This window comes from Salvelinus alpinus, chromosome 10 (assembly GCF_045679555.1).
Source record: "Salvelinus alpinus chromosome 10, SLU_Salpinus.1, whole genome shotgun sequence".
Taxonomy (NCBI): Eukaryota; Metazoa; Chordata; class Actinopteri; order Salmoniformes; family Salmonidae; genus Salvelinus; species Salvelinus alpinus.
The window spans coordinates 34,793,611-34,818,953 of record NC_092095.1 but is presented as its reverse complement, the minus strand read 5'-3'; the positions used below and the strand labels follow the sequence as shown (position 1 = coordinate 34,818,953).

Below are 25,343 nucleotides of genomic sequence, written 5' to 3'. Positions count from 1 at the left end.
TCGATAGCCTAGACATTGTTGAACATCCCAAGAGCAAGCCGTGTTGTATAATTGCACCATAACTACAGTACCAGTCCAAAGTTTGGACACATCTACTCATTCAAGGGTTTTTCTTTATTTTGACTATTTTCTACATTGTAGAATAATAGTGAAGACATCAAAACTATGAAATAACACATATGGAATCAAACTGGCTCTCATGAGGACCGCCACAGGAAAGGAAGACCCAGAGTTACCTCTGCTGCACAGGATAAGTTCACAGAGTTATGTCATAGTTTTGATGTCTTCATTATTATTCTACAATGTAGAAAATAGTCCAACTAAAGAAAAACCCTGGAATGAGTAAGTGTGTCCAAACTTTTGACTGGTACTGTAGCTCTGCGCCCCCCTAATGGTACCATTTTACTTACATAGTGCACTAAGTTTGACCTCTTCCCTATGGTCCCTGGTGAAAGTAATGCATTATATTGGGACAAGGGTGCCATTTGTGACACAGACAGTGACTGGGTTTGATGTAGCATCACCGCTGCGACTATGTGAGTGAAGCTGAACAGTTCTAGTTTCAGACTGTACGGTTTCACCGTGGCACGCACAAACACACACACACACACACACACCACGGAGCTAGCTGACAGAACAGAGTACACCAGGGTAACACGGGTGGGGGGTGTTGAGAGATGGAGGGGGTAGAGAGATTAATTAGCTCACCCTGTCATGCTAGTGATTAAGCCGTTGTGAAGGTGATGTGCTCAGTGCGTTGCTTCGATTGGCTCCAGTTCTGTTAACAATGACATGACATCAGAGCTGTGGGTCACAGAGTAACTGTGCAGTAATTGTAGAACACTGCATCATTAGGCTCCATCTTCCCTATGTCTTTGCATTGCACTACTGTCAAAAGAGAAACTTGTATCTCCAAAATTGAAACTGTTCAGTAAATGGATAACTGTCATATTTTTACTATTAACTAACATGCAATTACGAAACTTCAGCAGCTAATTTGAATACATGTTCTAGTTCCTAGAGTCATGAATGTTCAGAGTGATTTGAGGGGAGTTACTGCTTTCAATTCATGTAAAAAAAGCGACGATAGGCTTATTGAGTTGTCAGGAATAATGTCATTCAAAGCAATCTTTTTGAAAGCCCCCGGCTACAGATATTGTTTTGATGAATCACTATTACATTTTCTATGATATCAAGAGATTTTCTTCAGTTTGTCAATGATAGTTCATTATTTTGTCTTCACAGGAACACACTTTTTTTTAATGTGACGGTTTCAAGAAGGGAGATGTTCAAGATATAAGTGGTCTGTGCCAAGACTATGGTCTAGACACATTATACTGTCAGTCAAGAAGAAAAAAAGTATGCAAGGAGAATGTAATTCCACTTTCAAGAAAATACGAAGACATAACCGTTCTGATAAATTATACTTTGTAATGATTTCTCCTCCTGATAAGAAGCGATGGTTTTGGTAGGGCTTATTTACTCTCTGCAGTAGTACACCACCATCCATCCACCCAGCCAGCCTGCTAGGGGCTTCTACACTCATATTCAAAAGCTACTGCTTGTTCCTCATACTGTCCATATGAATAATGACTGAGGCTCTCCCAGCCTCCCCTCCAGTTCTCCCCTCTTCCTTCATCTGTGTGTTTGACTAAAGCCTAAGCTTTGAACAAATTCACATTTGCTTTTGTAAGTAATACGCGCTTATGAGGCAAAGTCCCATTGATGAACATTACATGCAATAGTATTATTTTCTTTCTCATATGGCTCTGGTCAAAAGTAGTGCACTAAATAGGGAATAGGGTGTCATTTTGGGTCGAAGCACTGACTGCACAGCTGGGAAATACCACACCAGATTTACAAAACTGTCACTTGTTTTTCCAGTAAAATATAAAACATATTTACAGTTGAAGTCGGAAGTTTACATACACCTCAGCCAGATACATTTAAACTTAGTTTTTCACAATTCCTGACATTTAATCCTAGTAAAAATTCCCTGTCTTAGGTCAGTTATGATCACCACTTTTATTTTAAGAATGTGAAATGTCAGAATAATAGTAGAGAGAATGATTTATTTATTTCAGCTTTTATTTCTGTCATCACATTCCCAGTGGGTCAGAAGTTTACATACACTCAATTAGTATTTGGTAGCATTGCCTTTAAATTGTTTAACTTGGGTCAAACGTTTCGGGTAGCCTTCCACGAGCTTCCCACAATAAGTTGGGTGAATTTTTGCCCATTCCTCCTGACAGAGCTGGTGTAACTGAGTCAGGTTTGTAAGCCTCCTTGCTTTCACACACTTTTTCAGTTCTGCCCACAAATTTTCTATAGGATTGAGGTGAGGGCTTTGTGATGACCACTCCAATACCTTGACTTTGTTATCCTTAAGCCATTTTGCCACAACTTTGGAAGTATGCTTGGGGTCATTGTCCATTTGGAAGACCCATTTGCGACCAAGCTTTAACTTCCTGACTGATGTCTTGAGTTGTCGCTTCAATATATCCACATCATTGTCCTGCCTCATGATGCCATCTATTTTGTGAAGTGCACCAGTCCCTCCTGCAGCAAAGCACCCCCACAACATGATGCTGCCACCCCCGTGCTTCACGGTTGGGATGGTGTTCTTTGGCTTGCAAGACTCCCCCTTTTTCCTCCAAACATAACGATGATCATTATGGCCAAACAGTTCTATTTTTGTTTCATCAGACCAGAGGACATTTCTCTAAAAAGTATGATCTTTGTCCCCATGTGCAGTTGCAAACCATAGTCTGTGTCACGAATCCCGCTTCCTGAGTCTGTTTTTGCCTGTGTTCTGTCCTGGAGTGTTTTTTCCGGTGTCCTGGAACGCACCCTGTCTGGTTGCCGGGCGACGTAGCTAGTTGGAGGATCTCTGAGTACCCGCACCTGTATCCCATCAGCTATCTGCACACCTGGTCCTGATCATCACCCCTCCACTTCATAAGCGCTGACCTGACATCCATTCCCTGCCGGATCGTTAGCCATGAACAGTATGTTGTGCCAGCGTATCAGCCTCCAGTTTGATAGAGTTTGTTTTGTTGTTTTGTACGTCTTGCTTGCCTTGAACTTACCTCCGTTTTTTCTGTCTACAGTCATTCACCCGGAACACTCATCCGATCCCTACCTGGTCGTCGGTGACTTCAGTTACTTCCTTGGATCTGCTTACTCAATTCCATCAACTCACCTCCGCTGCCCGCTCCGCTACTTGGATTTTTCTATCACTACATTTAAACTTGTAAATAAATACTCACCTTCGTCTTACTCTCCTTGTCCTGGTCTGCTTCTGGGTTCTACTTTAGAGAACCGTGACAGTCTGGCTTTTTTATGTCGGTTTTGGAGCAGTGGCTTCTTCCTTGCTGTGCGGCCTTTCAGGTTTTGTCGATATAGGACTCGTTTTACTGTGGATATAGATATTTTTGTACCTGTTTCCTCCAGCATCTTCACAAAGTATTTTGCTGTTGTTCTGGGATTGATTTGCACTTTTCGCACCAAAGTATGTTCATCTCTAGGATACAGAACGCGTCTCCTTCCTGAGCGGTATGACGGCTGCGTGGTCCCATGGTGTTTATACGTGCGTACTATTGTTTGTACAGATGAACATGGTACCTTCAGGCATTTGGAAATTGCTCCGAAGGATGATCCAGACTTGTGGAGGTCTACATTCTTTTTCTGAGGTCTTGGCTGATTTCTTTTGATTTTCCCATGATGTCAAGCAAAGAAGCGCTGAGTTTCAAGGTAGGCCTTGAAATACATCCACAGGTACACCTCCAATTGACTCAAATTATGTCAATTAGCATATCAGAAGTTTCTAAAGCCATGACCTAATTTTCTGACATTTTCCAAGCTGTTTAAATGCACAGTCAACTTAGTGTATGGAAACTTCGGACCAACTGGAATTGTGATACAGTGAATTATAGTGAATCTGTCTGTAAACAATTGTTGGAAAAAATACTTGTCATGCACAAAGTAGATGTCTTAACCGACTTGCCAAAACTATAGTTTGTTAACAAGAAATGTGTGTGTGGTTGAAAAATGAGTTTTAATGACTCCAACCTAAGTGTATGTAAACTTCCGAATTCAACTGCATATAAAAAAGGCAAAAACATAAAACAAATAATCGGAAATATCTTAATTTAAATACCTAACATTGAATTCCCTCTTTACATCGTTATTTTACCTTTTTACCATCTATGTTGAATTCCCTCTGGAAAAACATGGTGGAGGTATAAATAATAGCATATTACTGCTCAGAGCTGAAAAGTTCAGAGACAGAAGATACATAGTCTGGGAGTAAATAGTGGCCTTGCAGTGATTTAAGCTTATGCTCCAGTTGTCTGCATTCCTCTGAATGTCAAGCTTGGCCCATTGTGTAATGCTAACTGGATTTGCGCGTGTGTGTGGCTGGCTAAAGGCTACATGGCACAAATTTCCACTCAACTCCAACACACTCCCTGTGGTGCACCACAGTCCCTCCCCTTGTTATTTTACCCTGCGTTGCCTGGCTGGCTACTGATGACCTTATGTGTTGTACTAGTATCCTTATTCAACCGTGGTAAAGGGCGTGGTATCCATACTGAGTGTACAGACAATGTGTGCGTCCCAAATGGCACCCTGTTCCCTAGTCCCTATGGGGCCCTGGTCAAAAGTAGTGCACTATATAGGGAATAGCGTGCTTTTTGGGATGCAGACATTGTCAAGGACAGGTGACATCTGTCTTTCTTTTCAGGATGTTTGATGTCACCCTAGGTGTAACTACCACTGCCTCTGACTGTTTTCTAATATTGCTGCTGAATCAAGTGAGTCACATCTAGGGCCGTGGCGAAATTTCGTCAGCCGGTGATTGTCAAGCAAATAACTGTCTGTCTCACGGTAATTGACCGTTAATTAACATAAACACATTTAGCATCTCCTGGCTTCCGCACACAGTCTAATAAATCCATGTAATATAGCCTACACCATCACAATACATCCATTATTTATTTTAGACAGGTCTAAAGAAGCATGTTATGAAGAAAATGTAGTCTATTTCAGAAGAACAGAATGGCATACTCGGATAGTTGTCCTTATGTTAGGTTCTGTTTGAGTGCTTTTCAAAGAAATGGGTATTCCAAATGCTTAATTTAGAGTTATTCATTTAACTTTCGTTTTTCTACAAACGTTGGGCTATATGTTTTGATTTTTAATACAATGTAAGGCTGCATGATGAGACTAATGATTTGAAAAAAAGTTGCTTGAAAGGCATGAGCTCTGCTTTGTTTTTTACGCAGGCTGTACACACTCCAATAGTCTCTCATTCACAATTTGACAAGCACTTGATAATGTATCCCCTTTGTGGCTGTAATGCACCCTTAACAAATCCATGCCTTTTTCAGCCCTGAGTGTGCTGCGCAATCTGAACCGTCTCTCACTCACACGGCTCTCACTCACACTGCTCTCTGTCATGTGATCGGGTCTTTCTCACAGGCTACAAGTGAAGACAGACACATCAGGGACGTAACTGCGCGCTTCCTCCTCCAATTCCGAGGTGCATATTGAAGATATTGGATGAACTGTCCACAATTACTTTTCGTCAGCCAACAAGGTGAGTAGGCCTAACAAACAGCAAAAGCACTAGCCTATGTCAATCTACTATCCCCCATAGTAACAAAGTCGACCTATTCTATTCTGTGAGAGAAATAAATATTCCAAACCGTCTGGGATACAATAGATCCCAAATGAATACAACCACTAGCATTCCCCCCCAAAAAATTTATGCAATGTGGCTGACAGAACAGATTTAGCTTAAAATGTTGATTAACTATTAGGCTATTTCTTCACATTATAAGCGCAGCAATGCACACATGGTAGTAGGCTATAAGTGCCAATGTTTCATTAGCGGAAAACACCATTATCAAAAGTAACCGCAAATGCAAATATGCATGTAATGCTTTTATTATAAAGCTGCATTTTTATGGTAAAAATTATCTCCCCCAAACTTGAAACTCACACTCTGCTTATATATACCAGTTAGGCTCTACGCCCCTTGTAAAGCGGATTCATGTGCTTAATTTTAAGAAGTTATTTGGCCACTTTAGTTGTGATACAAACCTTATTAAAACTTATAGGACTATGGGCTAGGATTCATGAGGTGTGCGTGTAACGCTTGCCGTGGTTGGAAGAAGAGGAGGACCAATGCGCAGCGTGGTAAGTGTCCATATTGTTTTAATACGAAATAATGAACACTGAACAAAAACAAGAAAACGACAAATGAACACTACTGTACAGTGAAACAAAAACACAGAACGGAAAATAATCATCCACAACACACAATGAAAAACAGGTTACCTCAATATGGCTCCCAATCAGAGACAACGACTGACACCTGCCTCTGATTGAGAACCATACTAGGCCAAACACATAGAAATAGAACAATAGAACAAAACGTAGAAAAAACAACATAGAATGCCCACCCCAACTCACGCCCTGACCAAACTAAAATAAAGACATAACAAAGGTCAGAACGTGACAGTGCGACTATATGATTCCAACAGGTCGCAGAAAAAGTAATTGTTTCTTATGCACAAGTGAGGGGCTAATATTGTCACCCATCAGACTATTCTTGATTTAATTTTGTCTTTACATATAATATATGTGTGACATTTGTTATGAATGGACCATTATCATGCACCTGTATCGAAACGGGCAGCGGGAAAAAATACATGTCATCTATGCATTTAAATAGCGAATTGAGGACGCTTTTCCCCGTGGTTTATTTTCATGCCAGCCAGGTAGGCTATACTCCTGTTGTAAATATAAGCAATGCGCTTAATATTAGGAAAGTTGAGATATAAATATAGTAGACCTAGTCTATAGAAAGCTGATGGGATCCTCTTTTTAGTAGAGGGCATCACTCTGTTTTCTCCCGTAAAATGTTATAGGCCGTAGAAATGTTGGGCAACATGAGCTGATGGGCTCTCATGAGGTGTTCGACTAGATTTTTAAAGACATTTGCATTGATGTCAGAGTGATTAGAGGGACAATAGTAGAGTGCTGAGTACCAGGCAGTTAGTAAGTTTGGTAGCCTACTAATGACCAGCAGCAGCATCAGAGCTTAGAGAAGCCTAATTACCATGACCAAATGGTCATGTGGAATTTGACCTCCTTCATGACTCGTGACCGCCGGTGTGCAAATTATACGGTCACCGCAACAGCCCTAGTCACATCCACTTTTTACATCCAATGAGATTACTCATTGTCTTATGACACCCTTATAGTTATTGAAGAAATCCACCTTCATCCGTTTCTCTTTTCTGATACTGTATCTCTTTGGCCTAACCCAGTATAGCCTTTCCGGGTTTTGTAGCTCAGTGTAATGTGTGGAGATCAGTGACGGTGGAGAGGGAGTGTGGCCCTCGTAGTGGAGCCAGTCAGCCAGGACCACTGGTGTGTGGTGAGGGGTGGGTGAGGACTGGAGCTGTGGAGCGGCAGGGTGTGGAGGATAACCAAGTGGTACGACCCAGTCAGGGCACCATGGGGCAAGTTTGAAGGCTTTACACTAGGTGTGGGGCGGTTGTGTGTGTGTGTGTGTGTGTTTGTATGCGTGCGTATACGGGTGATTTAGAGTGTAATACGGTGCAGCCCACTGTAATTACCGAACCACCGTTGACCCTGTGCCTACTGGCCATCACTCAGCGGCCTGTTGCCATGGACATGGCTGCTCCGGCACCTCTTAATGAGGTGGGATCGTCTGCGTGTGATTTACCATTAACATCCATCAGAATGGCGAACACGTATGTACAGCAGCTCACAGATCCATGTCGGCCCCATTTCCCTTTATTGCTTTAAAATTACACATGATCGAGTATATGTGGAGCCATCCATTTTTCCCTCATGAACCCCATGAGTTTGACATGAATAATAAAAGCAATTTATCATGGATTTTGACTTTAAGATCAGTATCTTTATTCATGGGAATATGTAGATGGAAATGTAGTTAGAAATAGACTGCTGATTTATCAGGATAATGTCTACCTCCCAAATGGCGTCCTATTCCCTATTTAGTGCACTACTTTTGACCAGAGCCCTATGGGTCCTGGTCAAAAGTAGTGTACTAAATAGGGAAAAGGGTGCCATTTGGCAGCCCTGGTCAAAAGTGGTGCACTATTTAGGGAATTGGTTGCCATTTAGGATGTGCTCAATCTCGTCCAGGCGTCTGTGTTTACCATGATGTCATATTGTTGTTTTGTTTATTGCTGGCAGTTTACCGGGCGGCTGTCATTATGCAGTAGTCTGAGCCCATGTTTATGGAGGAATTGAAGTTAAGACAGGGACTTGTTCACTACTAATCCCTCAGTCTCATCTCAACATGCTACTCTGCTCTCGGAACCAACCTTAATGTTACCTTGTGGGTTCGCCAAATGGCACCCTATTCCCTATTTAGTGCACTACTTTTGACCAAAGCCCTATGAGAAAGAAAGAAAGAAAAAAATAATACTATTGCATGTAATGTTCATCAATGGGACTTTGCCTCATAAGCGCATATTACTTACAAAAGCAAATGTGAATTTGTTCAAAGCTTAGGCTTTAGTCAAACACAGAGCTGAAGGAAGAGGGGAGAACTGGAGGGGAGGCTGGAAGAGCCTCAGTCATTATTCATATGGACAGTATGAGGAACAAGCAGTAGCTTTTGAATATGAGTTTAGAAGCCCCTAGCAGGCTGGCTGGGTGGATGGATGGTGGTATACTACTGCAGAGGGTAAATAAGGCCTACCAAAACCATCGCTGCTTATCAGGAGGAGAAATCATTACAAAGTATCGTTTATCAGAACGGTTGTCTTCTTATTTTCTTGAAAGTGGAATTACACTCTCCTTGCATACTTTTTTTCTTCTTGATTGAGAGTATAATGTGTCTAGACCATAGGCTTGGTTTATTAGGTACACCCATCTAGCACCGTGTCGGTCCCCCCTTTACCTCCAGAACAGCCTGCATTCTTCGGGGGAATTATACAAGGTGTCGGAAACGTTCCACGGGGATGTTGGTCCATGCTGATGCAATGGCATCACGCAGTTGCTGCCGATTGGACGGCGGTACATTCATGCTGCTAACAGCCCGTTCCATCTCATCCCAAAGATGATCTATTGGGTTGAGGTCTGGGGACTGCACAGGCCACTCAAGTAAACTGAACTCGCTGTTATGTTCTAGGTGATGTTTTTCTACTCCTCAATTGTCCAGTGTTGGTGATCGCGTGCCCACTGGAGCCGCTTCTTCTTCTTGTTTTTAGATGATAGGATTGGAACCCTGCTGCAATAGCCCATCCCTGACAAGGATCGAGGAGTTGTGCGTTACGAGATGCCGTTCTTCACACCACTGTTGTACTGCGCCGTTATTTGTCTGTTTGTGGCCCGCCTGTTAGCTTGCATGATTCTTGCCATTCTCCTTTTACCTTTCTCATCAACAAGCAGTTTCTTCGCCCACAGGACTGCCGCTGACTGGATGTTTTTATTTTGTTGCACCATTCTCGGTTAACTCTAGACATTGTCTTGCGTAAAAAACCCAGGAGGCCGGCCGCTTCTGAGGTACTGGATCCGGCCCCTGGCACCGACTATCATACGGCGCTCAGACTCGCATAGGTCACTCTTTTTTCCCATTCTAACATTCAATCAAACAGTAACTGAATGCCTCGATGCCTGTCTGCCTGCTTTATATAGCAAGCCACAGCCACGTGACTCACTGTCTGTAGGAGTGATTCATTTTCGTGAACAGGCTGGTGTACCTAATAAACTGGCCGACGAGTGTATATACACGGTATGTGGAGTAGGCTACCATTTGGGATGCATCCAAGGACACTTAGCATACGGTGGCGAAATGTGAATATCCGGCTTGCATGGGGAAATGTTCTCCCATATAAAAATGAGGAGAAGGCTACAAAAATAAGAAAGTTACACTGTTATATTGTGCCATTCCATACTTAATATGGTCCAACCCCAGCTAGAACTAAAAGAAGAGGAAAAGGTGGAGGAGTAGGGAGAGTGTTCCCTATTGGGATTCTGGGCTGTAGAAGCCCTTGTGATTTGTAGTAATGAGTCTGCACTGAACTATGACTCATCCATACAGCCACTACTTGCCCTACTTTGACCCTTATTCCCTATTCCCATGTTGGATGCAGACATTCTTTAACCATACTGTAAGGTGTACTGTAGACCAGTGGTTGGTTTATAAGAGAGTGTCTTGCTCCAATGCTGTTCCTGTCTATGATGTATGGTTCCTCTGCGGAGGCTATAACTATAAGCTCAGTAACAGGGTTGAACCCAGTCTCTATGTGGACACACAGTGTCAACCGTCTCTCTACATCGAAGGGGAGACACACCCTCAACCTTCTCTCTATTGTGGACACTATCAACCTGGTTTACAGAGGTGGACACAAACACACTCAACCCACTATTGTGGACACACACTCCCACCTTCTATGTGGACACTTACTATCGACCTGCTTTTTACATAGAGACGGATAAAAAGCACAGCCGATCACGTTCTACTGTAAGCTACATTTGTTTTGAGACAGAATTGGCATCACACTAAAGATTAGACTACAGTATCAGGGGAGAATGTCCAACTGCTGCTGCTGTTGAGCTGTCCTCTTTTCGTTTCCCTGGGGAATAATTAAAATGTGACACACCACAGAATTGTTTCTTAACTAAGCTAAGTTCTAAAGAGAGACTGGATAAATAACCTTTCTGCTCTTTGTTTCTGACTGTTCTGTGAAAACACAGACAAAGACACACACACACACACACACACACACACACACGCTGCTCTGTTTTCCCCCAAAGTTTCCCCAGAGAGTGGGGTCGTAATGAAGTTTAAAAGACTCCCAGTAGTCATAATAACAGAGCTCTTCTATGGGAGGGTATGTTTCCAAATTAATCTCTGGGTAGCTAAAGAAAAACGTTTGAAGTTGCCTCTGTCTTTTGCTTGGTTTTGTTATTAATTCATGTTTTTTTGGTCCTCACTATGCATCGTTGATAAGTTTAATTCATTCACTGTATTTTTGTGTCCTTTGTTGTGTTTTGAAGAACAAATATGACATTTTAAGATGTGCACGACTGTTCAGAGTTCACGCCCCTACAAACCCTCTTTGCAGTTCTTGAACATGGCCTTCACTTACATCACTGAATGCTAAAGGGGCAATCTGGGATTGGGTGATCACTTTGCTGCCCCTTTAAAGATGCACTATGCAGAAATCATTCAGCCAAATTCTGGTTGCTAAAATTCTAATAGTTAGCCTAATTTCAGTTTATGTGAGAAAACAAGCAGGTTAAGTGTAGAGAATCATTGTACCATCTAAACCGCTGTGAAATATATTTTCCATAACCAAAACTATTGTGTTTGATGCTGTTTGACACTTGCAAACAAAAATGCAAAAAAAAAAAAAAACAGGAAGCATAGAAATAGCGCATATAGAACATATCTGCCGCTTCTTATACTTGCTTTCAATGAGAATGACAGCTCTATAACTCCCATTTCTATGTGTCTTTTGTCGGGTCGACCAAAAAGGTACATATTGCAGCTTTAATATATCAGATATTGATATGTCAGAGTTGATATTGAAACTGATGTTGTCACTTCCGTCTCTGTGAAGAGGTTTGTCGAGCTTGCCGAGGCCTGCTAATAGTGTAGTATGCTTCTCCTAGCAGTATGCCAGATCGTGTGCTGCGCTGATTGCATATATGCTTTTGATCCAGGGGGTGTGTGAGCCACTACGACTGAGTTTATTGAGACACAGCCCATCTCAGTACCTTATTATTGATCTGTGATTTGTGTGTGTGCGCGTCACTGTGGGACTCATTATTCTGTGAATGAAAACGTGTGTGTGTGTGTGTGTGTGCATGCGTTTGTTTGTGTGCGTGTGTGGTAGAGGAGAGCGTGAAATCACAGACCGAACCAAGGAGAGATAAGATAACACTTAATTTAAAAAAAAGTTTTTTACCTTTTATTTAACTAGGCAAGTAAGTTAAGAACAAATGATAATTTCCATGACGGCCTACCCCTGCCAAACCCTCCCCTAACCCGGACGACGCAGTGCCAATTGTGCGCCCGTCCTATGGGAACTCCCGATCACGGCCGGTTGTGATACAGCCCGGGATCGAACGCCCCTAGCACTGCGATGCAGTGCTTTTAGACCGCTGCGCCACTCGGGAGTGTGGTAGGTTAAACTGCCGTTGTCATGCTCTCACGCGCAAGCTGATAAGTGCACGCACACACACACTATGTATCCACTCTGCACTAAATTCCATTTCACATACAATATGACATATAGTAGATTATACTACAATAACTGGTTAACAATGGCAGAAGATGGATGAATGGCAGGAGTGCATAAGTCAATGACAGAGCAGTGGTCCAGTTTGTGTTTAAGTTGCCTTATTGTAGTGCCTGATTGGATAGAGTCGACTCCACTGGTCTTCATTGCCCTGGATCTGAGTGACTGATTGGAAGGTCACAATCCAGAAAGAAAGTACAGGAAGTGTATATAAAATGAATGTTTGGTGTAGTGAACTAATATCATCCGAGAATAAATAGTCCAACTCTGTAGCATAATGCAACATGATGCCACGGTATGGTGGAGTGTAATACATTCTATTTAAATGTCCACGGGTATCTACTACGGTGTTTTGTGTTAATCTGGGTTTTTAAAGAGAAGAGTTTTGACATTTTCCATCTGCCTTTTGGTTCTAAAGGTTGTATGTTCCAATCCAGCGATAGAAAGTTGTTTTTGATATTTTTGTTTTAAGCCTATCCTAAATCCTTAACCCTTACCTTAACCATTCGGAGATAATGTCTAACCTTAAGAATTCAGAGTTATTACCTAAATGTAACCCTAACCTTATATATTCGGAGTTCATGCCTGAACGTAAACTTAAACACTTCGAAATTTGACGTGTGGAAGAACTTCGAAATTTGACGTTTGAGAAAAACGTAGATGAACGTCGAATTCTGACATGAGACTGTGAGAGCGACATTGACATTATCAGCTCAATGACTGATACAGAGGTGGACATGTACTATCAACCTGCTTTTTACATAGAGACGGACACGCACTCCGAAGCAGTTAAAAAGCACAGCCGATCACGTTCTACTGTAAGATACATTTGTGTTGAGACAGAATTGGCATCACACTAAAGATTAGACTACAGTATCAGGGGAGAATATCCAACTACTGCTGCTGCTGTCCTCTTCGTTTCCCTGGGGAATAATTAAAATGGGACACACCACAGAATTGTTTCTTAACTAAGCTAAGTTCTAAAGAGAGACTGGATAAATAACCCTGCTGCTCTTTGTTTCCGACTGTTCTGTGAAAACACACACACACAAAGACACACCCACACACAGAGAGTGGGGTTTCCACAGAGAGTGGGGTTATAATGAAGCTTAAAAGACTCCCTGTCGTCATAATAACAGAGCTCTTCTATGGAAGTGTATGTTTGAATGTTGCCAAATTAATCTCTGGGTAGCTAAAGAGAAACGTTTGAAGTTGCCTGTCTTTTGTATGGTCTTGTTATTTTTAAATTAACGTTTTTTTGGTCCTCACTATGCATCGTTGATACGTTTCATTCATTCACTGTACTGTATTTTTTTTATGTGTCCTTTGTTGTGTTTTGATGAACTAATATGACATTTTAAGATGTGCACGACTGTTAAGAGTTCACGCCCCTACAAACCCTCTTTGTAGTTCTTGAACATGGCCTTCACTTACATCACTGAATGCTAAAGGGGCAATCTGGGATTGGGTGACCGCTTTGCTGCCCCTTTAAAGATGCACTATGCAGAAATCGTTCAGCCTTTTCCTGGTTGCTAAAATTCTAATAGTTAGCCTAATTTCAGTTTATGTGACAAAACAAGCAGGTTAAGTGTAGAGAATCATTGTACCATCTAAACCGCTGTGGAATATATTTTCCATAACCAAAACTATTGTGTTTGAAGCTGTTTGACGCTTTTGTACAAAACCAAAAGTACAAGACACAAAAACGAAACAAAAACGGGAAGCATAGAAATATCACGTATAGAACAGATCTACCGCTTCTTATACTTGCTTTCAATGAGAATGACAGATCTATAATTCCCATTTCTATGTGCATTTTGTCGGGTCGCCCAAAAAGTTACATATTACAGCTTTAATATATCAGAAACACATATTTCTATCCTCGTCAGGGGAGTTGATATTGAAACTGATGTTGTTGTTATTGCCGTGTCTGTGAAGAGGTTTGTCGAGCTTGCTGAGGCCTACTAATAGTGTAGTATGCTTCTCCTAGCAGTATGCCAAATCGTGTACTGCGCTGATTGCCTATATGCTTTTGATCCAGGGGGTGTGTGAGCGACTACGACTGACTTTATTGAGACACAGCACATCTCAGTACCTTTATTATTGATCTGTGATTTGTATGTGTGTTTGTGTGTCACTGTGGGACTCATCATTATTCTGTGAATGAAAATATGTGCGTTTGTGTGTTTGCGTGCATGTTTGTGTGCGTTTTTGGTAGAGGAGAGAGTGAAATCACAGGCCGAACCAGGCGAGATGACACTTCATCAATCACTGTGGTAGGTTAAACTGCCGTTGTCATGCTCTCGCAAGCTGATAAGGGCAAACACACTATGTATCGACTCTGCAGTAAATGCCATTTCACATACAGTATGACTTATAGTAGATTCGACTACAATAACTGGTTAACAATGTCAGAAGATGGATGAATGGCAGGAGTGCATAAGTCAATGATAGACCAGTGGTCCGGTTTGTGATACCTTGTTACTTTGACTTATTGTAGTGCCTGATTGGATAGAGTCGGCTCCACTGGTCTCCTTGACCTGTATCTGGGTGGCTGATTGGAAGGTCACAATACAGAAAGAAAGTACAGGAAGTGTTTATAAATGGTCCAACTCAGTGTTTTGTTTTAATCATTGTTTTAAAACCATGGGAAGACGATCACCATTTTCGTTTCTTTACTTTTGACAATCATTATATCGTCTCTCAACTTGTATTTGTGTTTTTTTGTGTTTTTTTTGGGCCAAAATGATATTCCTCCCGGAGGAGCTATCAGAAAGGAGCGGCGAGTTAAAATTTTGAAATGTAGTAATTGGTGGTGTGAAACAGCAGCCAACAGCCCCAGCTCTAACCTCAACTCCCTTATCTACAGCGCCGCTTTTTGGCCACACACACCAGTGGTGGTTTTGCCATGGAAATGAGAATGCATGAGTCGAAAAGACCCTATTCCTACTGTAAAATATGGTGGTGGATCATTGATGATATTTGTTTTTCTCCTCTGGTCCTGGGACCCTTGTTAAGGTCAATGGTATCCATTACCTGGACATTTTAGCCAACAACCTGGTTGCCTCTGCAAGAAGGCAGAAACCTTGGCCGCAATTAGTTCTTCCAGCAAGACAATAACCCCAAGCACAAGTAATTGGACACAAAATCAACATTTTGCAATGTTCATCTCAGTCTACCTACTTGAAACCCATTGAAATCTTTTTTCCCCCTCTTTTTTTTAAGCACAGACGAAGGATATCAAGGATCTGGAAGGATTCTGTATGGAGGAATGGTCTAAGATCCTTGTCAATGTGTACTCCAACTTATAAAACATGTTAGAAAAAGGCTTGCAATCCTCGTTAGGTGAGGTATTGAAAGGTATCAAAATTAGGGGTGTCAATCATTTTGACCCCTACATTTTTAAAGAAATAAAGCATGGTTAAACAAAATCTAATTTTCTGAGCAATTGTATTGGTATTAAATAATATTGTTTACCTTTTTTTGCATACAATAAAGCTCAGTATTTGAATTATTTATTTTATACAGTCATTTTTTGCTCGTCTTTGTCAACGGTGTCATTTATTTCGGACCCCACTGTATATACCATTTTAGAAAAGAATAGCTTTATATTGTAAAATGCAGGAAAGCCTTCTGGCACTTAAGGACACATCAGACATCACGTGTCACAGACGTCCAGGAGTGTGTATTCACAGAGGACAGAGGAGGGAACAGTCCGCTCCGAACGTCGTAAGGCGAAGGAAGCGTGTGGTGACTGGTGAGGTAATTATGTTTGGGAGGGCCTCTATTGGATTAGCGCAGGATGTCGTTGCGTCTTGGCTAGTGCAGCTCACTGGGGACAGGTCTGTGTACACCGGACCTGGAGGGCCGAAACACTTCTGCTTTTTGTTTCTACCTGGTGGTTAATTGCACTCACCTGGTGTGCCAGGTCTGAATTAGTCCCTTTATTAGAAGGAGAGGATGAAAACCATACGGTGAACACCAACATATCATCACATCCTCTTCCAGCATCGCCCATTCAACCTTTTCATGTTTCATATATGTCTCTGTCTTACGGTTAGACATTAGTTGCGTCCCAAATGTCACCCTATTCCCTTTATAGTGTACTACAACTGCACTTGACCAGAGCCCCAGTGCACTATAAGGAATAGGGTTCAATTTAGGATGCATCCTATAGTAGAGCTCCAGCCTCCCAGACTGCAGTGCTACAGGGAGATCTCTCACTAAGCTAACTTTGGCTGATGGCTATTATCTAACAGGGCAATAATGAACCCTCTCTCATTAGTAAGGAAACCAAATGTGTGTGTGTGTGTGCCCCGCCGATAACACTTTCCAATCAGATTGACTTGGCAGCCAGGAAACCATTGGAGAACGAAGTCTTTTGACAGTTTTTACATCAGCTAGAGTAGCTAGACACAGCATGGGGGTGAGGTCATGTTCATTTCCTATTACTTTGCTCTCCACATGCAAACTCGGAAACGATCCATTTTAGCTCGCTGATGTATTGTATAGGTAAACACAATTTCACGATCCACATTATAATCACAGCCACCAAGAAACACATTCGTATTCCACTCAAATTGAAACAAAACCTGTACTCTCTAGCCTTTTGCCTCAAACAAATTGACTACCATGATGCCCACACAAATGTTAATGTATAACAGTGATGTGTAATGTCTTAATAGCAGTAGACTGGAGATGCTGACCATACATCACAGTCCTTAACCCTGTGCACCACTGTACCTATAGAGGTCAAATGATCTAACACAGGTATAAAATCAAAGCCTCGCGTCCAGCAAGCCACACTCTTTCAACCTCCTTTCTTCCTTCCGTTCCTCTCTCTCTCTCCCTCCCTCCAATCCTCAGGCTCGGCAATACACACGGGGCAGGGGTACAAGGTAATCGAGGTAGATATGTACATGTAACTAGGAATAAAGTGACAGATTATAAACAGTAGCAGCAGCGTATGTGATGAGTCCAAAAAAGTTAGTGCAAAAAGGTTCAATACAGATAGTCCGGTAACTATTTGGTTATCTATTTAACTAACTATTTAGCAGTCTTATGGCTTGGGGGTAGAAGCTGTTCAGGGTTCTGTTGATTCCAGACTTGGTGCATCGGAACTGCTTGATGTGTGGTACTGTAGCAGAGAGAAGAGTCTATGCCTTGGGAGGCTGGAGTCTTTGAAAATGTTTAGGGCCTTCCTCTGACACCGCCTGGTATAGAGTTCCTGGATGGCAGGGAGCTCGACCCCCAATGATGTACTGGGCCATACGCACTGCCCTCTGTAGCGCCTTGCAGTCGGATGCCAAGCAGTTGCCGTACCAAGCAGTGATGCAGCCAGTCAAGATACTGTCGTTGGTGCAACTGTAGAAACTGAGGATCTGAGGGCCCATGCTAAATCTTTTCAGACTCCTGTGGGGGAAGAGGCGTTGTGGTGCCATCTTCATGACTGTGTTGGTGTGTGTGGACCATGATAGATCCTTAGTGATGAACACAGAGGATCTTGAAGCTCTCGACCAGCTCCACTACAGCCCAGTCGATGTGAATGGGGGCGTGCTCTGCCCTCTGTTTCCTGTAGTCCACGATCAGTTCCTTTGTCTCGCTGAAGTTGAGGGAGAGGTTGTTGTCATTTAGACAGGTTACCTTGGCATTCTTGGGCTCAAGGACTATGATGGTCTGCTTGAAACATGTAGGTATTACAGACTGGGTCAGGCCATCAGGGAGAGTTTGAAAATGTCAGTTAAGACATTTGGCAACTGGTCAGCGCATACTCTGACTAGCGTCCTGGTAATCCATCTGGCCCATGGGCCTTGTGAATGTTAACCTGTCTAAAGTTTTTACTCACAATGGCTACGGAGCGCGTGATCACACAGTCGTCCGGAACAGCTGGTGCTCTCATGCATGGTTCAGTGTTGCTTGCCTCGAAGCGAGCATAGAAGGCATTTAGCTCGTCTGGTAGGCTTGCGTTACTGGGCAGCTCGCGACTGGGTTTCCCTTTGTAATACCTCATAGTTTACAAGCCCTGCCGAGCATCAGAGCCGGTGTAGTAGGATTCGATCTTAATCCTGTATTGACGCTTTGCCTGTTTGATGGTTCGTCAGAGGGCATAGCGGGATTTCTTCTAAGCGTCCGGATTAGTGTCCTGCTCTTTGAAAGCGGCAGCTCTAGCCGTTAGCTCAGTGCGGATGTTGCCCTTTTTGAATTGGTCAGGAGCCTGTAAAACGGCTGCTATCCACAGCGCCATTCACTCTCGAGTGGAAGCCTGTGATTTTATTCCCACTTTCCTGACTATAATCTCTTTACACATGGAGAGGAAAGCAAACCAAATATGCCAACTATTCAGCCCAAGTGTCAACCAGTGAGAGAAGTCAAGTGAGAGGGGGGGTTATGATAGGGGAGGGCTGGAGAGATGGAGACATTCACAGCTATTACCCTATGCGCTCCTGTATGGCCCGGGACCCATGCCTGGAGAAATGCATTGTTTGCAGTTTATGGAGTGACTCAATCTGTTGTCGGGGCGGACACAGAGGAATAATGACAATCGCTCCTGATGGCGGGGCTGGGGGACGCACGGTAAATATGCTGGCTCAGCTAGTCTGACCCCACCGGATGATTCATCTAGAGCGCATACTAGAACAGTTACAGCATAACCTTGTGACTCAGAATATCCCGCTCCCCACGACACTTCAACCAAGGCCCTCAGAGAGATCAATGACGGTGCTTTAGTCCCTTATTTCAAAGCAAGCATTTTGGATATTTACTGTAATTGTGGGTATATAGGCTGTACCTTCTGTTTCCGCAGTGATGTGACTATAAATAATTGGTGGTTGTCGCATCTTTAAGAAGAACAGTTTCCATGTCCCAAATGGCATTCTGTTCCCTATATAGTGCACTACTTTGACCAGGGTTCATAGGGCTCTGGTCAAAAGTAGTGCACTATGTAGGGAATAGAGTGCTATTTAGTACACATCCAGCGAGTTACAGTAGTAGGCCTACATGCAGGGATCTCGGGGAGCCGCTAGGGACACAATGGCTATTTCGGAGGCAACAAAGACACAGAGTGACGAGCTACATTCCTCACCATTATTCCCCTGTGAAGAAGTGCTGTACGCAGGAAAATATATGATGGAGAGAGAGGGAGAAAATAATTAGGGACTGTACTAGGAGGACGAGGGACGAGAATGGGAGTTATTTTTGGGAGATGCCAATTCAATTAGTGAGCCAGAGATTGGCTGTGGCGGTGGCACTGTGACTTAATGGGAACTGGGTTCACTTCCTGGCCAGGGTGTCCTGATCCCAATTACAGTACACATTACAGAGCCAACGCAGGCTACTCTGGGACGCTGCGCTCCACATAGACACACAGACAGACACACTGACTGTCTGACTCATCTACTATCTACTTGCTACACAGTGAAACTAGACTGCTCTGGGTCACTCCACTTCACACACAGTGGAGATGACATAGAGCAGAGATAATCAACTAGATTTAGCCGCCGGCCAATATTTTTTTGAGGCGGATGATTGGGGCCCAGAACATAATTACAAATAATTTGTAGGCTGCAAATTGACCGCGAAAAGATATAATATTTGACTAAAACATAATCATTGCATACCTTGTTTATATTTGTATACGATCAAATACTGTATCTCTCTATTATGTGTGGGAATACTTCAGAACAGATTTCCAAAATTCAAATCACTTGGAGCTAGTTTGCTGGTGTTTTTACATAATTTATGTCCACATTTGTAAATATTTATTTATAAAAAAACACATGGTTTGTTTGCTCACAAAACATAAAATCACCCACGGGCCAAATTTGGTCCACGGGCCACCAGTTGAAGGACCCTGACATAGAGGCACACTGACTCTATTGTTATCTACTGTACTAACCACCTAGAGTTGTGTGGAACTACACTACTCTGAGTTGCCGTGCTCCATATAGAAACACAGTGTAAAGGCCCACTGACTAACTGTCATCTATAACCACCTAGAGCTGTGTGTGGGAACATGACGTCAAGAGAGAGAGACCGAGAGGAAGACAACTGTCTTGCTCTGATATAATTGTTATAGACTTGCTGAAATAATGGAGTATGGCCTGGCGAACATACTGTAGCTGCTTGACAGCCATGTTCTCTAGAACAGTGATAGATAGTGTGCGTCAGTGTGCACCCCCTCATAAAGCCCTACTTTGGGCTCTGCGGGTGACCCTTATGGCTGACAGATCTGACAGTTGCTAACATGCCACAGGGGGCTCTGGGCAGTAGACTCTCCCCCCTTCACCCCTCTAAACCCCCCTAAAATGATCAATTAGGCCTCGTGTAGTGCTCTGCCAGCTCTCAGAGTAGGCCTTAGTGAGCAGCGCAGTCCTTTTAAGACAGTCATTTGTGCCGAAGTGACTGATGGACAGCCCTTTGATTTCTGAGCACCTGGAGGAAGAGGGGAGAAGGACTTCTATCGCCCACAGGAAGCAATTTGGAACTAGGACTGAGGCGTGATATATATGCTATTGAATTTTGAAGATGATGAGTTATCGATTTCAGAGGCCGAGACGCGCGGGCCATTCGTAACAGCCAAGCGATATGGTTTGATTTGAGCATTAGCGGAATGCTAAACACCCACTGGTATGACCCATGCTGGCTGGTGAGCTGGATGGCTGTCTGGCTGGTGGGCTGAGTGGGTGGGATAAATATGCACGCGGAGCTTGCGTCCCAAACGGCACCCTATTCCCTAAACAGTGCACTACTTTTGACCAGATCTGTTCAAAAGTGGATGCACTAAATGGGGAATAGAGTGCCATTTGGGAGGAAGCCAGAATGACTAGGCTAATGCACTTTCTCACAGCTGACAGACATGCATATTGGATTTATGATAATACAGTCCAGGTGGCAAATCAATACAGTAAACAGTAGAACAACCTGTTCTCTCTCTGTCTTCTCTCTACCGTCATCTGGTCTGACAATGATCTGACTCTATGTGAAAAGGTGGAACTATGTAAATAGCTAAAGATATGTTTCAAGTAACAATATTTGAACCTCTCTTCGGGGATGGATTTGTGTGTGTGGGGGGGGGGGGCTGTCAGGACGTGTGTTTTAATGGGCCACTCGATCATAATAACACCCCACCCAGGCATACCATGGGGCCCTGGTCAAAAGTAGTGCACTGTATTGGGGATTAGTTATATTGTGTATGAGGTATGTGTGACGCAACCAGGGTTGGGTAGGTTACTTTCTAAATGTAATCTGTTACAGTTACTAGTTACCTGTCCAAAATTGTAGTCGGTAATGTAACTTTTGGATTACCCAAACTCAGTGACGTAATTTGATTACATTCAGTTACTTTTAGATGACTTCCCCCTTAAGAGGCATTAGAAGAAGACAACAATGTATGTTCCCAATTGAACCACATCTATTGCAGGATAAATCTATGTAAAAGTTTACATAGCTGGCCATATATGGATGTTACGTTTTACTTTATGGGTTGGTTATGTAGGCTTCTTCTAACCCATTGCTTTCTACTACATATAATAATAAGATTACATTCTATCTTTACATTAAAAACCAAAGTCTATCAGAATTCCAGTCATTCCAATAAATGTTATACCCCTTGATCTTCAAGAATAGGACTTGGAAATATGGAAGTATAGATTAACCACATTGTTTTACCTGAGCATGACCCCAAAACTAAGGATTTATTAGCCAGCCCTACTCTGTTGTTTATGATTTTGTTGTCATGGAGGACTGATTGGGCTCATTGATTAGAGTTGACAAATAAATGCTGCACTCATGGAATGGCATGCTTTGAGCACTACTGAAAAGTGCTATTTACATGTGAAAAATGAATGCCAAATGCTGCATTTGCTATAGGCCTACTGTTTACCTTTTTGTTGGTGACACTTTGATATCTTGATAATATGCAGCTGTTTAAAGGGCAAATCCACAGATAACAAAACGCTCGCCCCGCCTCTGTTTTGGTAGAAAGCTGAGGGATGGGCCTGGAGAAATGTAACCACTCTCAGATTAATAGACAGAGCTATGGATGCAAGGACTGAACATCCATGATATCAAAAGTATTGTTTTAACCCCATGTTATGAGGCTATACAGTGTTTGTTTACATTTACAATGTTTACAAACATTGGAGAAAAATAAGCTTATATTTTGGGTTCTCATGGAGTGTGACAGTTGAACTAAGCTCATGAGGCATTTATAAATTATATTCTTCAAGAATCAATGGATATATATATATATAATTTGAGACTTTGGGGCTTTGGGGCCAACTTGTGTTCGTAGTGTGTGTGCTTGCATCCAGTCCAACCTCACACACTTCTCCATTTCCCCATTCTCTCACTCCACTCGTCTCCGTTTCTCTCCATCCCTCACCCAGTGTTCGTCTGTGCGTAACGGGGTAATGACATGCGCTGTGCCTCATTCCCTTCCCTCTGGGACGGGTTTCATCAGTCACTGGACAGAGACACACATGCTGCGTCGCAAACGGCTCCCTATTCCCTATATAGTGCACTACTTTTGACCAGAGCCCAAAAGTAGTGCACTGTATAGGGAATAGGGTGTCATTTGAGTCGCAGTAAAAGGATGGAGGGGAACTGTGCTTTATCTCCCAATAGAGATCACTGGCCCTTATTTACTGTTATGTCACTTAGTTCGATGGGCTCGAATACTGGGCGCCATGCTAAGAGTTAGCAGCGTAGCTGTACAGTAGTGGGGCTGATGGTGAGTAGTAGAACTAACAGCTCTCTGTGGATCACAAAATAGGAGAGAGGGGGATTTTCTCTGCCCTCTCTCTCTCCTTCCTAAGAATATCCTTAGAGGTTTTTTCCTTCTTCTTCAATCTTTAAAATCAGCCAATTTCTCTGTACTATGCAGTAGTAGACTCCTGCTGCTGGATGGTTGCTGAGTACAGCGCTAGTCGTCTGACCATAGAGAGATCTTAGTGGGAAGGAGAAGGAGTTGGGGAGACTCTGGACCTTCAAACACTTCACGGTTCATCTCAAGGTCAGTCAGTCCAGCACCAACTCCACCTGCCACCGGCTGCCACGCTCACCTAGAGAGGGAGAGGGATGAAGAGAGGATGAAGAGAGGAGGGAGAGAGGGGGAGAGAGTGGGTCCACCAGCTGCCAGATTCACCTGGAGAATGTGAGAGAGAAGAGGTTTTAAGGACCCGTGCAATAAAACAAACAACAACAAAACGTTGCAAAGTGGCTGGCGAATTACCAAGAGGATGGTTGCAATCAGTGTCTTCTGGCACCGGCTACAACATGAACTGTACAAACAAACCATAGAGATGGAATGGCTGACGCTAGGCATGTGTGACGCTTAGCAAATCACTTAGTCTGTAAATCTGGTGACAGTTGTCATTATTTTGGCCTTCAAAGCAACCTGAGATTTCAATACAAGTGGAAGGAGGCTTGTCTTGGCTGTGTGCTGGGAGGAGGCTAAAGAGACCTGTAACATGCGGTGAGTTAGTTCCAGTGGAGAGAGAAGAAGCCCTTCTCGAGTCTTTGTGCTGTGCTACAGAAAGATGCACTGTACTGTAACATGGGTTGGGTTAGCTTAGCTCGCTAGCTCCAAAGCGAAAGCTAGTTTAAAGAGTCAGCCAGGAGTCAGCTTTGGCAGATGACTACTGTAATGAATAAGTAGAGAGAGAAGAATCCCTTATCTAGGCGTTGTGCTGTGTGAGGGCTACAAAGAGATGTACTCTATGTAACCTGGCGTGGGTTAGCTTAGCTCGCTAGCTCCAGTGCAAAACGAGTCAGCCAGGAGTCACGCAGCTTTGACAGACGACTACTGTAAATGACTAAGACACTTCAGTGTTTGAAGTAAATCCCCCTAGTTGGAGGTAATGACCTCATGAGAGTGTGTTACCTCAGTGTAAACCTGCTGATGATGAGTATAGTTGATATATTTACTTTAGCGTAACACATTAGTGTAGTATGCTAACCATTTTAGCCGTGCTAGGTAAGATGAGATATAGTTCCAGGAGAGGAGTCCAACAAGCGCCCACCTCAGCCAGACCATCTCAATCAACCGCCTGGAGACAGCCCTGTTAGGTGAGTGCCGATAACCTCCACTGCAGGATTTATGGCTGTCATGTGCCTCTGCTCTGACATGGAAGTGATGGACAAATAGGAAGTATCTTCTGGCCACAACACATCCAAGTCTAATCATGAAAACAGAAAAGTTGCACACCTGATGTCGAAGAAAGGCCCTTTGAAAACAACATTTCTTTCTGCTCATGGCAACTGATTTGGGATCGGTTAATCCTACCCCACTCATTATCAGCCAATTTAAACAACTGGCCCTGGACCAGTTTTAAAGAGTGGGAAGTAGCAGGAAATGTGATAGATTGAAACATGGAGACGATGACAGTACAGTATTTTCTATACAGTAGAATACTGATTTAAAGATATGCTCAGGTACTTTGGCGACTAAGAAAGTTTTTTTTTTCAACCTCCCACTTTGGGCTGGATCTGTCAATATGTAGTTCATACATGCATAATCTATGAGCAGAATTACTTTTTTTACCGCAATTAACCACAAACGACCTAGTTTGAAAGCGACTGTTTTCTTGAAGCTGTGCGATCCATTTTCCTTACATTTCCCCCCAGGTGGGCATTTCCCTCCTAGCACTTTGCGTTATAGCCAATGAGCTTCAGCCCCTCACATTTGAGTGATAGCTAGCAAAAGGTCTGCCCAGTGTTATCCAATGAGGTTGCAGGGCGGGCCCAACGGCTCAGTGGACACAGCAGAAAGATGGAGAGAGAGCAATGAGGTGGTGGTGCACATATCTGCACATATGTGACTAATACGCAACTTTCAAAAGTGGAGAATCTCTTTAAGTTAGTACATTTAAAACTGAACTTAATGACAGCCTATTTGCAGCTGCAAATAGAGAGAAGGCCAACCCGGGTGGTTATTGTCTGGAGTCTGTGCTATGTTTGTTCGTTCTCTCTCTCTCTCTCTCTCTCTCCCTCTCTCTCTCTCTCTCTCTCTCAGCTGCAGCAGCAGTG

General features: G+C 43.0%; 1 protein-coding gene and 1 long non-coding RNA gene across 2 annotated transcripts in view; both read left to right on the top strand.

Annotated features, from left to right (window-relative positions):
• The window catches only part of myripb (myosin VIIA and Rab interacting protein b), a 145,337-nt gene that overhangs the window by 34,676 nt on the left and 85,318 nt on the right, over window positions 1–25,343 (top strand).
• LOC139531353 (uncharacterized) lies at window positions 2,781–3,279 on the top strand. Its single transcript, XR_011666339.1, has 2 exons — window positions 2,781–3,008; window positions 3,111–3,279. It is a non-coding gene; the product is annotated as an uncharacterized lncRNA (long non-coding RNA).